The sequence below is a fragment of the Rhipicephalus microplus genome, chromosome X, assembly GCF_043290135.1.
Source record: "Rhipicephalus microplus isolate Deutch F79 chromosome X, USDA_Rmic, whole genome shotgun sequence".
In the NCBI taxonomy this organism is placed as follows: Eukaryota; Metazoa; Arthropoda; class Arachnida; order Ixodida; family Ixodidae; genus Rhipicephalus; species Rhipicephalus microplus.
In genome coordinates this window covers 320,571,205-320,591,211 of record NC_134710.1, presented here as the reverse complement: position 1 = coordinate 320,591,211, position 20,007 = coordinate 320,571,205, and the positions used below count along the sequence as shown (strand labels likewise).

The 20,007-nt window shown below is 44.5% G+C and overlaps 1 protein-coding gene across 2 annotated transcripts in view; it reads left to right on the top strand.

Annotated features, from left to right (window-relative positions):
• The first annotated feature begins 264 nt into the window (after positions 1–264).
• The window catches only part of LOC119162362 (vesicular acetylcholine transporter), a 229,798-nt gene continuing 210,055 nt past the window's right edge, over positions 265–20,007 (top strand). For both annotated transcript variants that reach the window (XM_037414771.2, XM_037414770.2), the window contains exon 1: positions 265–326. The gene's annotated coding sequence lies outside the window, so the exon portion shown is untranslated. The remainder of the gene's footprint in view (positions 327–20,007) is intronic.

The following is a 20,007-nucleotide window of genomic DNA, read 5'->3' as shown; positions in this document are numbered from 1 at the left end:
CCGTTTTTTTTCCTGGGGACGAAATTGCAGGCGACAAGCAGAGGAACCGAAAGCAGAGAGATGTAGGAAAGTGGTACATTTGAGAAGGTTGGAAGCGTGGGAGGGGTGAAAAGTGGGGAGGAGGTAGACGTATGGAGAGTGCACGGTGTCTTGAGGAAACTGAGAACAAAGAGCGAGAAGGCACTGTGCTTCGCCCTTCCTCTTGTCTTCCCGAAATTCCCTCTGAAAGCGCTTCCTCGGAGCTAGGCCAGCCGTGCACGAACGCCGCTCGAACGCGCCTCAGAAAGCGGCCGGCGGTTCCAGACGGGAGCTTTCTCGCTGTCCAGGTGAGTGGCTCTATTTATCACTATTTCCTCGATGTATCAGTTGTCTTTGGTAGCTTCAAGCTCTGTTCTAAGGAGTGTTCGCTCTTTCATTTCGCGTTTCTAACGGCTGTCACTGGACAAGTCGGCGCATACTTGAAAAAAAAAGTAGAAGGCAACAACACTAATACGCTTACGTGAGAATGAATCCTTAAATCGCATTATTTTGCCCTCTCAGTGAGAATAAATGCAGTGACTGCAGTGGCAGCATGAGCAACGCTCTTCACCTGTGCTGTGCCACCTAGAAGTTGCAAATGCGTAATGAGGCAAATATACTGCATAGTTTTTAATGCTGTAACTGATCTACGTAGCTATGGCAAATGTCTATATTGTACGTTTCTTTGAAGTCAGTTGTGTTTGTGCAAGTGTAACAGTGGGCTAAGTTTGAGCGTAAGAAACTAGAGCAGCAACATGCATAGATACTGACTGCAAATGTAGCATTCACATGTCCTGTGGAAGATTCCTGTAGAACGCTTTTTTGTTCATATTGACGTAACCATGTTTTGCCTGGATATGGCAACAGTTAAAAAAAACGAGACAAACAATGCTTATACGACTGTGAATGAATGCTTCCTTAGAGTACTCGTGACTGCAATCATCTTTCACTGGTGGTTTGCCCTTTCAGCATATAGCTTTATAATTGGTTCAAGAGGTTTGTCACCACATCCGGGCGGCGTATAGAAAGAGACTGAACAGGCTCTTTCTGTATGTAGCTTGATAAGGTTGTGGCGTTTGCAGTAGGAGGGGGAGGGGCTATGGTGCTTCACCTGTTTTACAGAACGACTGTATGTAGCCACTAATTTGCAAATATCTTTTTAAACACGTCAATAACTTTGAGTTACTTTGACTAGTGTGGAAACTGATATACTAAGAAGGTTTCTTCCTAACATGTTGCCTAACGCAGGAATAGTATAGGAATTCCATCTGAAACATTACGTCTGTTCCTTTGTACTGGGTTGTAATTACAAAGTTCGACATTGTAAGTATGATCACTACTCGTCATCATGTTCAAACAATGGTGTATGGTCATGTAGTATATTACGAGTCAAGATTTAGTAATGATGTGACATTAAGACATTCACACTTTATGAAATACCTTTGCGTGGTTTGCTATGAACACCATATACATACAGTCACGCAAATGAGCATCAAGTAACGATAAGTGACCTGAGTGTCACATCTGCTACACTGTAGTCAGGCCTCTCTCTGAAGTCTCTCAACATCTGTAACACAAACGCTACAGAAAGACTATGAAGTTACGTTGAAGGGCGCCATATATATCGTCATGAGGGCATTACCATGCAAGCTGAAAAACAAGCCTACGGTTTTAAATTATGAATGAATTGAAGAGCAGATGAATGCTATCCACATATAGTGTACACATGGTATATTTCTACGACAAGGTATTCTATCCACATATGGTCCACACAATTCAAAGCCTACATTAAGGCGTAATAGGATAGAAATACAAAGTAAGAATATTTGGTGGACTAGTACATTTGCAGCTTTCTGAAATATTATTAGAGCAGCCATAACAAGCACCTGATGGTATATAAGGCTGTGTTGATCTTTCTTAACGGTTCTCAACTTTGATGGCCCTCTCTGTGCGCACTTCACACTCGCTAGTCCTATAAATAAAATAAAATAATAATGGGAGAATCTTCAAATTAATAGCTAATACATAAAGACTGTTTTGGCTTTGCACACTTCAAAAGACCACCGCGCTTTTACGCACACGTCTGAGCACGCTGTGAAGGCTCAGAGCAAAGCCCAGCTGACGCCCAGTAAGGGACAACAAGGGCGGCTCAACCATCTGAGAGGCGACGACCGAGATGACTCGGGACACCCTTACTGATGGACGGGTCAGGCTGTGGAGGATGTGTGGCGTCTACGGGTTCCACAGTCGTCGATACCAGGCATCTTCCATGAACTGGCATCACGTCCGTGTCATCTGTTCCGTGGGAGTGAGCGACCGGGTATAGAACCGCGCATGCATCCTTTGCAGGTCTGTGGAAAAGGGGAAGAACATATCGGTTAGAAGTCTCGTGATATTTAATTTCTAGAACGAGGTGGTCTGCTTAGGCCACCCTGGCACAACAATCAACCAGGAAACGCTTGTGGTAGCTCGGGAAAGCCAGCAATAAATGTTTCAAAACCCGACAATCTCTCTTTGGTCCCCTTGTCCAGTATACGCATTGCCTTCCTCGTCTTATTTGTAACAACTCGAATGGCTCAAGAAAGCGTTGCGACCCTCAAAAATTGTCCGCCCAAACTCCTGAAAGTGACGTCTGTTTGACGAGAAACCAAACCAACTGTGTTGGTTTGGAAAACCGAGATTGAAATGGAAATGCACATCTACAGGGAACCATGTGTCATTACAAATGCACACCCTACGGCAGGCTTCTTCAAGACTTAGGTTTAAACAGTATTTTATACTGTCAATTTGCCAGGGCTATAGCTAATATGGCTGCGAATGAGTTTTGCCATATATTTAGCAACGAAGAATGAGATACCAGTCCGATTTTAAGTCTACCCGGCCCGCACATTTTTGAAATGGCGAACTGCAGTAGAACAAGGAATGCAGCTGTAGTGAACTTTGCTTTCAGCCAGTGAACTATTCAAGGCGTAGCGACACTCTGCGTTCTACCACTGCTCAGCATTTTAAGTCTTCAGCTTCCTGCGAGCATTGTTATCTTCACCCCGTGTATTACACTTTTAATGCCGAGGGTGAACATCCGATATTCCCATAAAAGCTGCGGTGGTCATTCATCACGATTTTGTAGCAGTGTGTATATCTTGTTTGAGAGTCTTTGGAATTGTCTGAACAAAACCGATGAATTATATTCATGGCTGTTCTAGGGCTATCGTGTAGCCACTTTACAGGGGCGTCAAGTCTACATACGTTTCTTGTTCCCAACTTTTTCTTTCAGAAATATCTTGCCTCTGAAGACTATATGGCTGCTTAGAAAGGGCCGTAAGAGGGCTTGACTGCCGCCAAACCATAGCATTGCATCATTGTAAACGCATTTATTTGCGTCATGAAATTAAAGGCGTTGCATGGTTTCACATGCAACGTGACGCAATGGATGATGAAAAAAGAAGAATCAAGCTATTCTACCAATCCGCTTTTATCTGCCTTTAAAATGTTAAGAACCCGTTAACCTGCCTATTTATGACGACGCTACGAGAGCGTCTTGCTTTGGCTAAAATCTAAATGTCGTCAAAAACGGCACCAGACCGACATCTTTAGCAATATGATCACCTACTGTGAGCATCTTTTCTTCCATGGTTTCCACATTATGTGCGGTCGTCCTCTGCGTTCAGCCAGGCAAGCCTCTTTGAAATTCACTGAATATATATGTCGCTCCCTGTGAGTATATATATAGGCGCATGTGTGCCACAGCCACTCATATGGGTAATATCTCTCACCCCTCAGTTTCAACGCAGAGAACGGCTTGACAATGATGAAAGTACATGATGAACCTTAACATGTCGGAAAAACTACTGATCGATATAACTTCATTATAGTTCTAGTGAAAGGCAGTTAATTTTATCCGCAAGGAAATGAGCCCTTCTTGTAGATATTGGTAAGCTCTTAAAATGTGTGCGTTGCGTCATTCTTCTTGATGATAGCTTAATACGCAACACATCTGCTACTTCATTAGGTTAGATGATCAGTAAGCAATGAAACGTCGACAAAAGTACGACACAATTTCTATAGGCCCTTTATAAGCCGGATGTATACGCTGTGAGACCTGTAGCAGCATGTCGCAATCATCACGCTCAACGAAAAAGGAATTGCCGGAGCTTCCAGGATTCCTTTTGCTTGTTTGCTCATAAGTGACCCAGTGTAAGATATAGCCTCTCCGTATCACCTTGCAGAATACATGACGCCCGAGCGGCGGGAGATATACGAGTTAACGGATATCTTAGGTAGAGCTAATTGTCATACGGTTGCAAAGTAGAGTATACAAACCTTTGTAGCTAGGAAAGCACTCTTACGTAGGGCTTTTTCAACCGGCAATGAAATATGAATACGCGGTTGTTCTTGCAATCTGCCTTGATCTAGTGCAACCGGAATGGCCCTGATTCAAAGCGCGACGTCGAACCGGGCTAAAAGAACGTTAATAAACGCTCTGAATCACAACCATATGGTAGGCAAGTTTCGCAGCAACTTTTATTTAAATACAATATTTTTATTCTCTTTAAGTTATTCCTCCTCTTTCGTTAAAAATTACTGGCTTGTTCTTTCATATGTGCAGCCTGATACATTCTTCCTAAATGTTAACGTTATCAACGTCATCTTGAGTGTCCCCATTATCAGCAGACTATTGTGGTTGATGAAAGTATTGAATAAGCACAAAACAAATGATCAGCTAATATTCGCCTATCTTCAATTTGCAGCGCATGTATAAAACATGCTGTTGCTAACCAATGTAGTTGACACCTCTTCATGCAAGCCCATGACGTTTATTATATTAACAAATTTCGGTTAGAGACAATGGACACACGTAGCTAAAACATGGTAATAGTTTTGCTGCTATAACTTTTTGCTACCCTTATTCTGAACCACCTGAAGTGAGTCAAGAGTGAGCGCATTTTCCCTTGCGAAGGGTGTTTCCTGTTAAATTCGGTAAATCGAATGATCACGAACGCACTTACTTTAACGCGCGGATATTCTGTCACGTGCTCTAAGGATCACCCTGTTTGCGAAGCTGCGATATCCCCGACTGAACTGACACACAGATGACGCGGCAGTCTCTAAGGATCCTCGACGAGACTAGGCATGCATGCCAGCCCATGGCAATCTTTGCCACGTCCCGTTTCGGTTGCCTCGCGAAGTGGCCCGACTCGCTCAGCAGACACGAGGTGCGCTCTTAAACACGCTCAGCATTTAATCAAAGACGGTCCTTCCTGAGCATGTCACATCGCAAGCAATGTTAGAGTTACTTGAACCCGCAGCGTTTCAATCGTATCTCAGGAAATCGAGTAACGATGCATCCTGGAGGAAAAATAACGTTGCATGCTGGCACTACAACGCTCTTTTCTGCACGAGCGACCACTGTAATGCTAGCAGCTACAATCTACTTCACCATATAGCAATTCCACGAGCGCTTGACATTGTAATAGGTTGTGCGAAGGTCGCGTTGTAGTAAAAGACTGAGGGTTCCATTCCGGCCCTGGCGGCTCCATTGCGATTGGGCTAGTGAATGCAGCAACGTATACCCTCGTTTACTGCGCATTGGGTGCACGTATAGTCGTCTTTTCCTACAGCGGGCATCATGTATTCATCATAGTTATTATATATCAGCAAGGTCAAAATTACATTTTCCTTCAATGCGCGTTGTCCTTTCGTTGCCTACTCTCGACTCCGCTTTGACATATCGGCCTAGGGTTTCTGCATTATATTTGGGGGGGGGGGGGGGATAAAGGCAAATTTTACTCACATAGATTGAGTCTGATAGATAAGAAGCTACGCAAGTCATACTTCTCACAGATGGCCTTCCTTTTGTATCTACCTCTCTGAAGTAGGGATGGGTCGTAAACAGTTTATGCAATATTAAGTTGCGTAAACTTGGTCATTACCATCAAATACCTTCCCGGCCATGACACTGCAGTTTGAAAAATTATGAAAAATGTTTGAGTAAAGGGTATAAGGCAGACTACTGAGTTATATGAGAAGAGCAGAAACGTAGGTCTTAAAATGAATCTGCAGAAAACAAAAGTAATGTACAACAACCTCGGAAGAAAACAGTGCGTCGAGATAGGTAATAGTGCACTTGAAGTTGTAAAAGACGTCGACTTGGGACAAGTAATAACCGTGGATCTTAATCACGACAGTGAAGTAACTAGAAGAATAAGAATGGGATGGAGCACATTTGGCAAGCACTCTCAAATTATGACTGGTAGATTGCCACTATCCCTCAAGAGAAAAGTATATAACAGCTGCATTTTGTCGGTACTTAACCTATGGAGCAGAAACCTGAAGGCTTACAAAAAGGTTTCAGCTTAAATTGAGGACGACCCATTGAGTGAGGGAAAGTAAAATGCTATAGGTGTCACCTTAAGAGACAAGAAGAGAGCAGAGTGGATTACGAAACAAACTGGGGTTAAGGATATCATAGATGAAGTCAAGAGGAGTAGCTGGCGCCACGCATTGGCGCCAACCTCTCCTTATATACATTTAACTAAAAAAACTAAAAACCGGGTTAACTGGCGGAACATGGGAGAGGCCTTTGTCCTGCAGTGGACGTAGTCAGGCTGATGATTATGATGATGATGATGATGATGATGATGATGATGATGAAAAAAACAGAATAAGAAATGGACATTGGCCGGACATGTATCGCGTACGCAGTATAACCGCTGGTCATTAAGGGTTACTGACTGGATTCTCAGAGAAGGCAAGCGGGTTAGCGGGAGACAGAAAGTTGGGTGGGCAGATGAGATTAAGAAGTTTCCGGATGTAAAGTGGCAGCAGCAAGCACAGGACCGACTTGACTTCTGGATCCTGGGAGAGGCTTTTGTCTTGCAGCTAACATAGTCAGGATCATGATGATGATGACGACGACGACGATGATGATGATGATGATGATGATGAGCCAGATTTGCCTCCTCTCCCCTAATATAATCAGGGTAGGACAGAAGGCCCCTCCCACCCTTAGTACACGTGCCTATGGGCATGTATGTAAAGATGATAATCAGCAACTACTTTATTATCATCTCCATCAGGATCATTACGTTTGGATTTAGTAGGAAGAAGTAGACGAGATGGAAGGGTCAAACACGTGACCCAACAGGCTATCTTTTATCGTTAGTCACTACTGTGTTGACCTGCAGGAATGTCAGGTTCCTAATTCTAAAATATATTGCTTCACTTCAACCAGCTTTACCTTCTCATCCAAATCTATTCTATAAATACGTATATGCATGTCATGTTGTAATGCAGTATGTTTTTATAATGTGCCATGACCGCCATTTTGGCTGCTTTTATTCAGCATTTGCAGACTAACAAGCATGGAATATTTCTGACTAGCGAATCAATCTCACTGGAAAATTTTGTTAGAGCATCTCACAACAAGCTTATTGGAGCATCTCACAGAGGCTTGTTTCTGATATACTGTATCTTCGTCTAACTAGTATTTTACCGATGCCTTCGAGACAAACAAGCAAAATTAGCAAAAATATAGCGCGTTCATGAAAAGATATATCCAGGGCAGACTACAGCTCCCGCTGATACCACATAAAAAGCCTGCGCAATGGCTGTACACAAAACAGATATGGCGTGCGATATAGCATTCCAGACCCACTTAACTCAGTTCATTAGGCCGATTCATTGTGCTTCTGACTGAGGGGCTCTTCACTGACTGGACACCAAAAGTCAAATTTATCGGTGTACAATCAGGTCAGAATTATACTAAATGACAGCCTACGAAAATTCGTAAGGCGAGACCCATCTCTTTCTCATGAAGGGCAACACTGATACGTCTACCCTGCTGTTTGCAGACGCGCTTCTCTATAGGACTGAAAAAAATGCCATATAAGTCTATTGCAGAAAAATGAGGGCGAGAATCTGCGGCCGGGACATCTAGAAGCACATAATCGAACCGTGCTTCTTTGAAATCTGCACAGTCTATATGCGAAAAGCAGTTCGCATGATATAGCTGTTTGGGGAGTGGTGGTAGCGAAATCATTAGAGGCGAGCCTGCGTAATCAGAAATAGGCCCTTATTCACAAACCAACCTCATTCTTTCTTCGAGATTTTCTTATCGGTTTTAAACCTTTATTGCGCATGATAAACAAATTGGACCAGTATTCACGAACCAGTCTTGTCCTTATCTTTTGCCCTGTTATCATTTTTGTGCTTTTATAACGCATGTAGGGAGTACTTGAACTGGTATAACGCATTACGGGGAAGAAGAAACGGCCGAGCAGACCGACACAAAAGGACAGAGCGCTCTGTCCTTTTGTGTCGGTCTGCTCGGCCGTTTCTTCTTCCCCGTAATGCGTTATACCAGTTCAAGTTCGACGAACCAACTCGCCCAATCTTCAACACTCGCATGTAAGGAGCACAGGAAGTTGAGGATAATGTGAGGTAAGGTCGAGGTTGGTTTGTGAATACGGGCCATAGTCTTTTATAACAAAAACAACATGGTCAAAAATTGGCCTCTGTAGCACACGTTATGCCTGGTGCTTTGGACGCCCTGAACACGGAATAATAACTTTGCTTGAGGCTGAATAGACACTTTTCATCAGTATGATGCGGCGTAAGTTTGTGTTTTTGCACCAAAAACGTGCCTTCCTATTTTCCGTATATCAAACTCTTTTCTTGTTTACACAACAGAGTTAGATATTTGATGCGCCTCTGCACACTTTCTGTCATTCAGTTATTTCTTTCTTCCTTTTTCGAATCTTCATCTCCCTGTTCTCTGCACCTGAAAGCAATCGCAGCAGGCCTCTCGGGCGCAGCTACTTGTCAAACGGCTCCGTTTCTGTTTGTTCCGTGTCCTCTGAATATGCGTGTTTCTGATAACGCTCGCTATTTGGCTAGTTGGTGCATTGCATCCTAAAAAAAAATATCCAGCCAATAAAATTACGAACACACGAAACAAGCCGCTTTCCTGTCTCCTTCTTCGTTTTTCGTGTTCGTTATTTTATTGGCTGGATATATTTTATGACGTGTTTCTGGTTGCACATCAAGTAATGATAATTTTCCTGCCCATGCACTACTGATGGGAAGATACACATGCCTGCGGCCTTCACCAATGATTATTTCACTGTATGCAAAAACTTGTTATTCCTGTTACTATTGAATTGTGGCTAGATCAGTGATTTGGGCTACTAATGTGCCATACTTTAAATCAACAGACGTCTTCATGTTTTCTGTTGACCACACAGCGTAACTGACGCATTTATATTCGCCGTTGAGATACACGAAAAAACTGTTCATAAGGCGTACACTTTCAGGGTTTGATGAACAACTGTTGAATGAAAGGCTCATTGAGCGACCTCAAGCAGTAGGCTACAGGCGAATAGCGTGACTGGGGCGTCAGATTTCATACCCCTCGATTAAGGCCTGAAAAACAATTGATATGTGTGGTTTAACGTCCCAAAACCACCATATGATTATGAGAGACGCTTTAGTGGAGGGCTCCGGAAATTTTGACCACCTGGGGTTCTTTCGCGTGCACCCAAGTTTGAGCACACGGGCCTACAACATTTCCGCCTCCATCGGAAATGCAGCCGCCGCAGCCGGGATTCCAACCCGCACCCTGCGGGTCAGCAGCCGAGTACCTTAGCCACTAGACCACCGCGGCGGGGCAAGGCCTGGAAAACAAGATTGCTTCAGTAAAACTAATCATACGTTTTACGGTTTCCTATTCAAAGGGGACCTCGAAAAATTTCCATAATTTGAGACAAGAGAATGAACACCTAGCTCGCTCATTCTTGAGATTACTCTAACCCTTTGGAAATCATAAAAATTCTGAACTTTTTGGTCTCCCTTAACCCTTTGCCTAGTGCAGGGTAGCCGACCAGATATTTATTTTCCGGTTAACCTCCCTACCTTTGCTCATCACATCTCTCTCTCTGTCTCTCTGTGAACTACATAAGCATTTAAAAATCAATCAAACTTCGGGCTATACCTATACACGGATACCGAGCATGTAATGCGTAGCAATAACAATTGCACAGTGCATGGCCAACTTGTAGTCTACCATGAACAAGCAAGCAAGTCATTAGTAGCTGAACAGTTACCACAGCGAAACACAGTTAAAGGTGTTCACAGACCACTGAGTGTTCCGCTCTTCAGATTTTTTCACTGTGGAACCCGAGAAGGCTAGAAATGAGCAGTACCACCCTCCCCCCCCCCACACACACACGCACACACACACACACACACACACACACACACACACACACACACACACACACACACACACACACACACACACACACACACACACACACACAAAGACGTCCGCTGCGCGACCGACAAGCAACACAGAGGACGGCCTTCTCTGGGAACCCGCGCGCACCGCGGCAAGCAGTACGTGGTACGCGGCGATGCGTCCGTGCGGCAGCCGAATCACGTGTCTATAAATACACCCCACCTCGACTCACCCTCTCGAACGCTCACGCAAGCGGGTCGGTGGCTGTCTCCGGCGGCCACCCGACGGGAAAAGGGGACTCGAGGGGAAGAAGAAAAAGAAGCACGGCTCTTTCGATTTCCAATACACCGCGTAGTATGCACGCGTTGGTAGCCGCAGAGCGCAGCCGACTGGGATCGTGCCGCATGCGCCCATGCCTCTGTCTCGCGCGAGAGGTGCGTCTGTGTTTTGGACGACGACTACTTTGCTCCCACACGCGGCGTTTCCGTATACTTTGGAGGAGACAACGTGCATCGCCACAGCGTGCTTTTGCACACGCGTTGAAAAAAAAAAAGAACCACATACAAAGGATGCAGCCTGGTAGTACATGCTATATAAAAAAGACGCGGCTGCTCGCTTCATTTTGCTTCTTGGGGTCATGTGAAATGCAGTTCAATCGTGCGAAGGTGCAGCTCGTTTCAGAATACTGCAGTGTGCAGTGTAGTGGCACAGCCGCTGTATGAGAAAGCGGACGTGTGCAATTCTCATCCAGCGGCTGTGGTAGGGGGTTTAAATCAGGGAAAAGTTCATGGTGGAGGGGGGGGGGGTGCAATCACGAATACACAGCGAGTAAAATTTACTACGGTGTCGTGTCCTACTGTCAATAATGAATTACCTATCCAAAATTGGCCTTGCCAGATTGCTCTAATGACGCAATGTCTCACATAGGAAAGCCTTGATTTACCTGATACCCTAATTGTAAATAGTTTTGTTAGGTTCACTTGGACACAACTTTTTTTTTTCTTTCCTCTCTACTGAAATCTTTCAGGCCCGTTCCCCATCCCTATAGAGTGTAGCATGCCAGCGATATGTGCCAGGTGTCTTCCTCTTGTACTTCAATTTTTTCGTGCAACTCAGTTAACATATGTATACGCCGGCAAAAATTTCTGTTTTTCCTAATAAAGAGTGTAACTTTTTTTCTTAATACGCCGTAATGAAAATAGAGCAAGTAGAAAGGAATTCCGTGCAGCAGAGGTGGGATGGAGGTGCGCTCTGCGTTTCGTATAGCGAGAAGCGAGGTGTCCACATTGCAATCCCCTGTAATAAAGACTGCGAAAGGTATACGAAAATGGCAATTAAAACGAGGCATGACCTGAACGGCGATGTCATGCACATTGCACGCTGCCGACGAGAATAAGAAAACGTGATGGGGAAAATTTTGATTGAGTTACATAGTGTCTGAAATCAATGCATGCTGGCCACCGTGCATGCATGGTATACCTTTGCTTTCTAGTACCTCGACCTACGCATCATAATAACTGCCCCTTGTGCGGATACAACTAGTACTGACTCTCTCTTCTCTTTTTCTCATCTTTCTATCCCCCTTCTCTAACTCCCAAGTGTAGGTTAGCCAACTGGAAATTTTCTGGTTAACCTCCTGCCTTTTCTCTCTCTGTTTCTTTTTCCCCTAGTGTTTCTTTTTTCGGACACCACCAGTTCAAATAGCAGTTGATTATTGCGCCCGAGGGCAATTCATAGTTGTTCGTACTGACGCGCATAGCAGTATACTCATGAGTTAGCTTTAACTAGCATAATTGCGAGATAACGCAAACGTTACTGAATGGTATGACTTCACTTTCCTATTCCAACACGTACGCAAGTGTTGAGATGGTCGTGTCAACCACTGCGGTGAGATTGGCTGACTTTGCCTAACAATTATCCCGAGAGCGTATTGATTGATTGATATCTGGGGTTTAACGTCCCGAAGCCACCATATGATTACGAGAGACGCCGTAGTGGAGGGCTCCAGAAATTTTAACTACCTAGGGTTTTTTAACGTGCTGCCTAATCTGGGCACACGGGCCAACAGCGTTTTCGCCTCAATCGAAAATGCAGCCGCCGCAGCCGAAATTTGATCCCGCGAGCTGCGGGTCAGCAGCCGAGTACCTTAGCCACTAGACCACCGTGGTGGGCCACGAGTGTACATTAAACGTGCATATTGAATAACGTACATAATGACTCAAATTGCGCAGCGGACTTGTTCGTGATTCTTAGCTTCCAAATGTGCAGGGCATCCAATACGGTACACAGTGAATGACACATCAACACGCATGCACATGTTTATGTGTCACTCACTTTGTCCCGTCTTGGATGCGCTATACATATAGAAACGCGCATAACGATGTACACGAGATGCCTACTACAGTTTAGCCCGAATTCGAGGATAGTTATAAAGAATAATAAGCACAAGGAATGGGTCAGGCTGCCGACTGTTACTAGCGGAAGCGCAAACGCCTCGAGCTCTTGAAGTAAGAGGAATTAGGAACACAAATAAAATAATAGGAAGAAACAAAGAATGAACAGAAGCGAAATTCAGCTGTTTTTCAGCAAGCAGCACACGGTCATTATTAGTACGGCGAGTAGGCGAAAACTAGTTACAACACTGAGATGAAACCTGACGCCAGGCAGCATATTAAACTGCAACTTTCATGCAAATCAAAGGCAAGCCTCACAACTAAGCGAATAGAGAGAGAAGGAATGTAGGAACGGTAGGGAGGTTAACTAGACTACATTAAGTGTGTTACGCGAAACTTAGGAGGAAAATAACAAGAGAGAGAGAGAAAGAGGCACATTTCATAACACACACACACACAGTCTAGGGTTTCACGGGTGGTCGCTTAATGCTCGAAGCAGAAATTGTGTACTGTTGCCAAGGATGGAATTGTTGAACGCGTGTTGGTAGCTCGAAGAGACAGGGAAAGAAAGGGAGACAGAGAAGTCAATAAATAACTGGCTGCGCAGTTTTAGCTGATTCAAGATGACCTGCAGCCCAAGTTGTCGCGTGCGTTCAAGCAGCCAACACCAACGCCGTCCATCGGCACAGACAAAGTGGCTGCCATAGCGCATGTACAATGTACTACGTCTTGCGGAGCACGCGAGAAGCCCATGGCATAGGCTGCATGCAGCGCTATTGGCGTGATTGAATAACATCGATTTGTAATGAATAAGTAACCATAGGTGTTCGCCCGCTCTGCGCAATGATGATTGACGCAGGTGTATTTGTTGCACGTAAGGGCCACTGCAATCACGTTGTGTTATGTCTGTTCATTTTTTTTACGGCGTTTCTTAGCTGACATGCAGATTCGATCAATGCGTCTTCGAAGACATACTTCTTTTTAAATATTAATAGGTTTTTTCTAGTATTCATTGTGAATTGAATGCTGTCAAGAAAGAGCAAATAGAATCGGAAACATGATCTTCGCCAGGCTTTTGCGTAACTTAGGACGGGATGTGGCTAGACCGGGCATACACGCAAATACAAACACGCAGAAGCCTTGTCTCCTTAGAGTCGCCGCTGCTTCGAAAAAGACAAGGCTGCTGTCGCGTGCGTTCGTGGTTCATAGCAAACACTTTGCTGCGAGCAACTGTATGGGGAGTAGGGGTGTCAGGAAGAGAGGAGGGTCGGAAGTGAGGGCCGCCGCGCTGGCCGAGCTAAATAATTCAAACGACGGAAATAGAGGGGGCCAGCCGCGGTGCGCCAAATCACTCCCGGCTAGGGCTGCATCCTTTGCTGGGCTAATGGGGAACGGGGAGCGTCCCGGGCAGAGCTGTGCGGTGGCATCAGCGTTCGAGCTATTCACGTACGATGGACGCGCGACGCGCGGAGGTGCGTGCTTGTGAAGGTACAGCGCCACTACCCCTCGGTCCACTAATCCCCGCTTTTCTTAGGCTGCTCCCCATTTAAAGGCGGTGGCCTCCGAACACTTTTGCAGACGCCTTATTAAGCAGTCCCCGGGGAAAACAGTCTGGCGCGGCAGTGGCATACCAAGTGGCCGGGTCCTTAGTTCCCGTTCTCTCTGAAACGCGCTCGCCACCTTCTCACTTCGTGTAGCCAGACTCTTACGACCTCGGCAGTCTTCGTCCCGACAACCCCGGCTTCGTAAAACGCGTCTGGCCCCGCTGCTCTCTCCTTTGTCGTCTGACACGCATGGACCTCATGTCCGAAGGAATAGAGTGAATGACAGAAAACAGCTACAAATTTAAGTGGCAGGCATAAGCTTACTGTGAGGATGCGCATGTTTTATTGTGGTAATAGTTGAAGGGGCGCCGAAAAAGCCGAGGCTAAATGAGGGAAAATATTTGTAGTTGTTTGCCGATGTATTGCAGTATAATACAAACGTCATACACAGTTCACCATCTTCGTAAACTGGCACATTGCCTGTGACCTCACAAAAGTGTGAGTGCGTGTGTGTGTGGTGTTTGTGTTTCGATGGGTACCTGGTTGGATGGGTGTAGGTGACACCCACGCGAAAGTCATCAAGTCTTTTGCAAGACTTCGCATAAATTATTTAACGTACACAGTCAGCACAAAACTGTCGTCAGTTAAGCTTTTCTCGTCAGCCGTACTCGTTTCCAAACTTTCATTTTATGCCAGCTATCGTGAGCCACGCTGAAGGCGCCTATTCCGAGACGAGCGAAACCGGAACGGTGTTTCCGTCAATATTTGCCTTGCTGCGGTGAGTCAGATGGGAACAACAACATATGTCTCGAACGAGTGAAGGGGGCTCACGACCGCCGTTCCCGTTCCGCGAGATCATCCGCAGTTTACGTGGTCTGCGTTCAATTGATCCCTTATTTATGCGCGAGTTCAATGGCCCCTCCTGCGTCGTGTACCTTTTGTATGTATACACTCACCTAAAACAGTCCAGCATTATCGCTGTCGGGAGCGCTGCATCAGATGCGGGGCGAGACCACAATGAAAGAGGGAGACTGCATAGACGGCTCTATGGATTCTTTGAACTTTTTTTGGAGGCGTTAGGTATACGATCTAACGATTGTTGTTTTAAGGTTCAGTTTATCTCATGGCACTTGCCGGAAACAAGTTGCGTTCCTCGTGATAAGAGCACGGAAATGGGTACAGCCAGCTCTGCCTCACCGACGGCTGCAAGGTCACTGCTTGTAAAAGTTATTTGGCGATTTCCAGTGATATGGACATGTTGGACGCATTCATTATCTCGGGACACGGGCATTGCATTATTTCTCCGGACGTCGCCGCAGCTTCGTGGCGTATTCTTCGCGAGCTTTTGTTGATTCAAACTGCGCACCGCGGGGGCTACAAATAAACGGAAGGGGATAATCACCGCCATGTCAAGAGCAAGAAAAGTTCTGGATATAGGTACAGAACGTACGCACCATGCGTTTAACATATTGATATGCACTAAGCACTCGATCGCACACTTAAGCGTGCGATCTAGTGCTAAGTGCATCACGAGTTCGCTTAGCATGCAGCGAACTCGTGACTGGTAAGCGATTTCCCCATACATGGTCGTGTACTGGACCGAAAAAGTTTTGAATTGATTGATATGGGGGGTTTAACGTCCCAAAACCGCCATATGATTATGAGAGACGCCGTAGTGGAGAGCTCCGGAAATTTCGACCACCCGGGGTTCTTTAACGTGCACCCAAATTTTAACACACGGGCCTACAACATTTTCGCCTCCATCGGAAATGCAGCCACCGCAGCCGGGATTCGATCCCACGACCGGTGGGTCAGCAGCCGAGTACCTTAGCCACTAGACTGCCATGGCGGGGAAACCGAAAACGTTTTTAGTAACGGACGAGAAAACGCGGAAGAGACACCTAATGCCACTGCTGTACAAAAAAAAAATGTATACTTTTAAGAAGTTGGACGCCATAGCAATATCCTGTCCCTAGCGCGTACTTCAACAACTCAGTGTATACTTTTGATTGTGTCATGTTAATCGAGAAGTTTAAATTGCTGATTACTACAATGTAATCGATTCATTCGAAAGTGGCTTGTGTCAGTGAAGCTTTCGCATGAGGCTGCTTTTTGTGTAATAGGTAGCATGCCTTAAACCACGAGCAGTTATGAGCGTGAAATGTTTCCCAAGTTGCTGGGCACCCACTACGTGGTCCTATAAGGGAATACGCGCAGTAACGTGTACTAGTTTGCAATGGGTGGCTAGCCTTAAACCACGAGCTAGTTATGATAATCACGTGTTCTGACGCACGATGGTAATGTAAGCGTGCACCACGTGATATTACTCGGATATTAAAGGTTCCGTTTTGAAGTCTCTATACAGGACGCGTGTGGTTGTGAAACAAAAATTATTTTCCCTACATTTCCAAGCAGAGGAAGTTATTTTTGCTGCATTACCAAGCAAACGTGTGACTGTGTTGTAAAACACCTGCCTTCCACGCAATGGTCTGGGTTCTATCCTCACGCTGACCACGAATTTTTTTATTAAATATTTGTACCATTTGCAATTTTTGGTCATGGACAAGGTGAGTTTTCCCTCACAACCAACGATGACCACGCTGACACCCACCCCGATGCCGACGCCAGAATTTTCGGGAAACGAGCTCTTCAATGTTATAGTGTTAATACTGTGGATGGAGGGAGAGGAATGCCTACAGGACTCGAAAAGCGTTGGGCGAAAGTTTGTCGTCAACGCGGTTCTCTCTGACTCGGTATTGCTTTGACGATATGAGTACTCGGCATGCAGCCAAACTTGAGAATGCGAAGGGGTGGATAAAATATATGACCCCTGAGCATAACTCAACCTCCCCTGACATAACAGCAATGTGTCTCTAGCTTAGGCTGTGGAAAGTTGGCCGAACTCGAGAAAATATAAATACAGCATCGATTCCGCGAAAGCATTTTACAGCATGAAACACCAAGGCTGCATGAAAGAATGGTCGAAGATATCACCCGAGAGCGAGATCGCTATATTTCCTCCGCTTGGATCACCGAGTCTTTCGTTATTGTGTTCTGCAGCTTACGTTGTCAACAGACTATAACAAAAGACCGAAAAGCTCGGGCCGGGTAAGTTTCGATGTATCCCGAGGAATCGAGAGGCAGCCATGCGAGAAAAGCAGCTTTGCTTTGCGCGTCGGCCGTAAAATCCGGGATAAGAAGATTGAGAGAGTGTTACGTAGAGCCAGTACCCGCGCACCGATCTGATAGCTTAGTGTTTATATTTTATCATGTTGACAACGACTGTTTTTTTTTTTTGAACATCCATTCTTTCTGGTTCATTTCTGACCTCCTGCGATATCGTGTGTGCATCGGCTCCGAAAGAGCCAAAATATATATATAAATAATGTGGGAACACGTGAAAGACATTCCCGAAGATATTTTCATGAGGAGTGATTTAAATTATAAAGGAAAAAAGTCGTTTTTTTAGATTTTATAATAGCGGAAGCTTAGAGAAATATTTAAAAATTCATCGTCTTCACGTTTGACGGCTGTATGAAATGCGGGCTTAAGTTGTTTGCGAACTTGCTTAGAATTCGTAATGACCAAGATGCTGTCAAATAGGGATCAGTTTTCATTTCTGAAAAAAAAAGAAGAAAACAAAAACGTTGGCACACTTCTAGGACATCCCTCATTAATAAAATCAATTCAGTGTAATCACTGAGGCTAAAACATGCAAGGATAGTAAATATTGTAACAAAATTATTGTAGATTTAGATTCATTTGTGCTACCAATTTTCAACAATGCTTTGCAAACAAAACAGCCTGTTCAATGTAATATAATCACAAAATAAAGTGTGTGCTTTCTTTTTATTTTTGTATCCATATTCCAGTCAGTCAATTACTATGGCCCCAGTATCAGCATCAAATCAGCTAACCAGAAAGGCCTCGACATTGGCATCTAAGAAACGTTCACAGCAGTACTTTCAGTTCTCACCAACCTGCAGGTATTGGTTGCGGTAGACATTGACATGGAGGACTTTCACTCTATTACTCACAAACTAATTTGTTCTACAACTTTCGAAAATCTCTGCTTAAAGCCGCAAATTGAGGTTTATACAGCCGTTGTCGCAAGGATTGGCGTATAATTCAAGGGCAAAAGAAAATAATTTAGGTCAGCATTGAGCCTTGAGAGTGTGCTCACAATAAGTTTGTATGTGAGTGTTAGCTGGGCGAGTTGGTACGAATATATATTGGGGAGAATTCCACATGCACGCAATAGACGAAAATGGAAGGAAGGAAGACAAACGGGCGTGAACTTTCTGCTTTATGTTGTAGATATATCGTCTTCAAATTACTGTGGAGGTGCGTAATTTTTTTTATCTCGCACACGCGCTCTTGAGCTAGCCTTGGCTTATGTACGTGTATGTATATTTTTTTTTTCGCCAAAAAAAACTGAGTTGTGAGTTCACGCCCATTTGCTTTCTCTCCTTTCATTCTCGTCTGTTTTGTGCATGCTCAATTCTTCCAAAAAATGTCTGTTTTGGCGAACCTGTTTCAAGTAAACGTGGCCACTGCCTCCCCGATTCGGAGCGGTCACCACATGCATGACAGACGGAACGTCAATGACTGAACCGTCCACCATGGTGTACCAGTGGCTATGGTGCTCCGCTGCTCACTCAAAGGTGACGTGTTCGATCCCGGCTACGATGGTCGCATATCGGTGGAGCCGAAGTGATTGAGTTCCGAGTGCTGTGCGACGTTAGGACACGTTAACGAACACTAGATGCTCAAAATTTCCGGAGCCCTCCACTACAGTGTCGCTCATAATCATATCCTTGTTTCGGGGTGAGGAACCACAAATAATATTACTATTCGATAACTGAACCGACGCGATTGGGTGGCCTCGAAAGGAAATCAGCGTTTGCAGAAATTTTATTTATCACCCAGAAACTCATTTTGTTCTACATGACTGAACTGTGTTTCCCTTTTTTTTTTAAAAAACAAAACATTTTCACCCACTCTGCTGCGAAGATTGTCCATAGCGTAGAGAATAAAACTTATAATAATAAAGACAATTTAATGAAGTTAATGTAGTTATTATCATTATATTATAAATTAGCCAAAAAAAAAGAAACGAACATTAAAAAATACAGGTAAACCTGGTGACAAGTTGGCTTCACCACGTTAACACTCTAAGTGAAGTGAAGACAGCTTTACCAACTCTTCATTGGCATCAATTTAGTTTTTAAAACAGTGTCATTCGACCGTGTAACAAATGTGCACGTGAATATACGCGCAGCAATAAAAATAGAAAACTTTAAACATCCCGATGCTGTTTTAGAAGAATTTTACTGAGCTATTGCGCTCGACCTGTGCGCATGGGTATTGGATTTTCTGTGTTAATCGCCACTGCGTTTATTCCATCGGTTCTGTCTATTTTATTATGTCTTATTTTTGAACTCTCGATAACATCAGTAATCCTTCGGAGCAGCCTTCCCTTCAGCCCATCTCAAGTAAAACTAAAACGAAGTAAAACTAGTTCAGCCTAAATATATAGTTCTGATTCACTATGTTTAGTTCAGGTTTTCCCTCCACGAACGATCACCGCAGTCGTAAACAGGTGGGACTGGTAAGTGAAATTACTATTCCACAATTTCAAACAGCTATAACAGACTCCTCTCTCATCTACGACAAATATAACGTCCCTGTCTTGGGCGCCACGTAGAAAATTGCGTAGTTATTTTTTGTGCCATTTAACTGTGGTGATGGTCGTAAGAGCTTTATTAATAACTCCGGCAAATTCGTGATCATTTACTTTTATATGAAATCCGAAGGA